A 3,977-nucleotide genomic window follows, 5' to 3' on the forward strand; every position below is an offset into this window, starting at 1 on the left:
CTCCGCCCTTTGCCACCAGCGCGGGAGGCGGCCCGCAGCGGCCTGGAAAGCCCTGCTGTGAAGCGGGGAGGCCCCGGGAGCTGGGAAAGCGGGGCGTCCCTGCTCCAGGACGGTTCCCGCCTCTGCAGTTCCAGGCGCGAGTTTCTGCCTCCCCCAAAGGCAGATGCCCCCGCGGGACTCTGCCGTGGGCATCCTCAAAACGTTTCCGAGGGGACCACCGGACACTGTCTTCCCCCACTCGAGGCCTCGCGCTGACCATCGGCAGTCGCCTTCCCTGCTGACTTTCTTTCCTCCTGTTGGTTTGGCGGACAGTGGAAGGCTGCTGGGGGCCCCCGACGGCTCTGGGGAGGGGACAGAACCGCGCGTGTCCCTTCTCCCGCGATGCGGCCTCAGGAGGGAAAGGGCCACATGTGTGAGTAACGCAGGGACTCATTTTGTGCAGCACATGACAACTTCTGAGGGAGAGAGTTTGAAATTCCCCTTCTCCTGGGAAGACGTATGTTTTCCTCCATTTGGCTTCAGTCACACGTAAAAGCCAGGTATAAACTAGGGGTCTCGAGGCAGAGAAGCCTAAGGTCCACACGTCACAGCTACCGCAGTGCGGCTACTGGAGCCGCCATCTCCCCACAGGCATCGAACAGCTTCTCAAAAGGCGCTCTCCGGGCTCCACGCTAAGACCGTAGGTCACCGATGAGGACACGAGTGAGACTATTACTGAAGCTTTGACACCACCTGGGAACACACACATCTTTGCACAGGCTCAGGGGGCTAAATGGTGTGATGTGTCTGCTGAGATCATCAGGTTCAAAGTCCACGCGACAGGAAATGGACTGATGAGGACATCATGATAACCTTGTATGCCATATTAAACAATGCAGAGGCTTTAAAGGATTTTCGGTAAGGCATGGCATGTTGAGATTTCTGCTTTTAAAAGATGACTCTGTCAGCAGAGTGGAGGATTGTTTGAAAGGGGGCATGGCTGGCAACTGGAAAACCAGTGAGGGGGCTCGTGATGTTTTAGTAAGACAGAGTGAAAAGTTCTAAAGTGGGCTCTGGCAATGGAAATGCGGAGGAGGAAATACATTAAGAAAATATTTAGGAAGCAAAATCAATCAGCAGAATCTCATTATTTCACTTGGGTGATTCCATGAGTGTGGTGTGGCCAACAGGAGAGGCAGGGCACGCTTGGTGCGGGTACGGGGGTAGGGGCGGGAGGATGAGTTAAGTTTGGAATATGTCGAGTTTACGTGTTGTTGGTGGAGCATCTGCGAGGAAACGAGCAGCAGCAATAAGTCTGAGCTGGACACAGTGGTTTGGGGGTGGCGCATAACAGCAGTAGTTGACACCTGGAAGAGTGGATGCCTTCACCCGAGGAGAGTTATGAATATAAGTAGAGAAGACGGCTGAGGAAGGAACCCTGGAAGCCTCCGACAGAAGATATCCTGAAGAAAGCAGAGACGGCATAGACATGGGGGATCGTGGATCAGAAGTTGGGAGTTTGGGAGCCATGGAGAGGTGAATTCAAGGAGGAGGTGATGAGTAATGTTAGATGTAGCTGAGTGACCTCCTAAGATAAAAGAAGGATGGGTTATGAGAATAAGACCAATCAAATGAAAAAAAACAGGGCTATTTCTTCTGAGTTTGCGGGAGCAAAGGAGTCAGCCGCCATCACTTGCATTTTGGTAGAGACTCAAAGGCAGGTAGGGGAGTGGGAAAGCTTCAGCTGTGCCTGATTGAGGTTGTCGGCATGTGGAGCTAGAGGCAAGCTAACTAGAAGTGAGGCGTTCTATGTGATTGGTTAGGATTCATATTTGGCTTTGTCTGGTTGGTCCTAAGTTGGAAGTGGGAACAAGAATAAGGAAGCTATCAATAATTAATCAAGTCCTGGCTATTTGGGGCCAATTGTTACAGAAGTTATTGATTAGCTCCCTGAATTGTCACTAAGGGTAGCACTAAGGGTGGTTTCCTGTTGCAAATCTAAATTAGAGCAGACTGGCTTCCTGGGTTGTTCATTAATGTAAGGGGATTGGTTTCCCAAGTTGGTCACTGCAGGTTGTGGGGCAAAATCTATTTTAATATATGGTCTGGCATTGTCTATCTGTGTGTACTGTGTGTCCATCTGTGTGTCTCTGAGGTGTACTAGATTTGGCTTCTGGGAGCCTCATTAAGAGCAGTTTCAGAGATACCAAGAGAGCAGAGTAGAGGGGCGAACGCGAAGGAAGCACATGTAGACAGAGCATATGTCCTTTCAAAGACACTCTGTTATCAGCAGGAGTAAATAATGGGGGGTAGAGCTCCAAAAAGAGTTTTGTTCTTAAAAGAATTAGCCTCACCTTGTTAACAGGCTGAGAAAAAGCCTCTGCAAACAAAAAAAAAAAAAAAAAAGGGCTGAAAACAGAAGACCGCATATTAGACATCTCCCCCTGAGCATCTCACGTAGAACTTGAATTCAAGTCCCAAACTGAGCCTGCTGTCTCTTGCTACAAACGCATTTCATTTTCTGTATGCTCTGGACTAGCCAGTGCGTCCTCTCCCAACAGGCAGCCACCCAAAGAGTCAGAGTCGCTGACTTCTACTGATTTTACCTGTTGAACTTCTCACACCCACTCTCTGCTCTCCTGGGACCCACCTGACTGCCCTGAAGGCTAAGTGATCATTATCTTGGCCCATCACTAGCCTATTCTCAGCACACCACTGTGCAGTTGGGAAGCTCTGCTTTATAGGGAAGACTCAGTTTCCAAAAAGTAGTAGATTCCAGAAGCCAGATTGCAAGGGGAGTGAGGGATGAGCAGCAGAGCAGCTACCATTGCACTATTTGAAGGAGCACAGGTCTCATTGTATTCTAAATGCATGGTGCCTCCTGGAGATATGCAACATGGTGGCCTGTGGACGGGGCGAGTATAGGGTAAGGAAATAAAGCCAGACAGATATAACTAATTCTTTGGAGAACTTTGCCTGAGAATGGAAAGCTAGAGATAAGACCGTGGCTGGAAGGGAATGAGTTCACTGTGTTATCTCTTTTAAAACCCAGAGAAGCATTTATATATTAAAAAGCTAAGCAGACAGATACATTGAGAGAAAATATGACTATAAAAACCCATGGAGACTCAATGTCATTACTAGTTAGGGCAATCCAAATCAAAACCTTGATGAGATTCAAATTCACACCCGCTAGGCTGGCTAAAATTGAAAAGGTAGTCAGTAATGAGTGTTGGCAAGGATGTGGGAAAATTAGAACACTTATCATTTGCTGGTGGGATTTTAAAATGGTGCAACCACTTTGAAAAACAGTTTGGCAGTTCCTCAAAATGTGAAACGTAGTTACCCTACGACCCAGCAATTGCACGCCTAAGTATATGCCCAAGATAACTAAAAACATGTGTCTACACAAAAACCTATACACAAGTGTTTACTGCAGCATTATTCATAATAGCCAAAAAGTGGAAACAATCCAAATGTTCCTCAACTGGATGAATGAGTAAGTAAAAGGCAGACTGTCATACAATTGACTAGGATTCTGCTGTAAGGGGAAATGCCATGCCGATTCATGCCACGACCTGGATGACTCTTGAAAACATTACACCGAGTGAAAGAAGCAAGTTATGAAAGGACCCGTACTGCATGATTCCACTTATGTGAAATGCCCAGAGTGACAAAAATGCTGTCCATAGAGACAGAAAGTAGATTAGCGATTGTCAAGGCCAAGGCAGTGCTGGTAGTGGGAGCGACTGGGAGCTCTTTGGGAAATGATGAACATGTTCTAAGGTGATGTAACAGTAAAAGTTATGCAACCCTGTGACTATTAAAAACCCCTGAACTGTGCACTTTAAACTGTGAATTATATAATCTGTGAAGTGAGACAACTCTTCCTAGTCTTGCCAGGAACAGCTGCTTATGTGAATGAAGGGACTTCTGCAGAGCTGGTAACTGTCCCTCTGGGTCAGTGACACCTGGACCCCACTCGTCTGCCCCAGACA

This window comes from Pteropus alecto, unplaced genomic scaffold (genome assembly GCF_000325575.1).
Source record: "Pteropus alecto unplaced genomic scaffold, ASM32557v1 scaffold16, whole genome shotgun sequence".
In the NCBI taxonomy this organism is placed as follows: domain Eukaryota; kingdom Metazoa; phylum Chordata; class Mammalia; order Chiroptera; family Pteropodidae; genus Pteropus; species Pteropus alecto.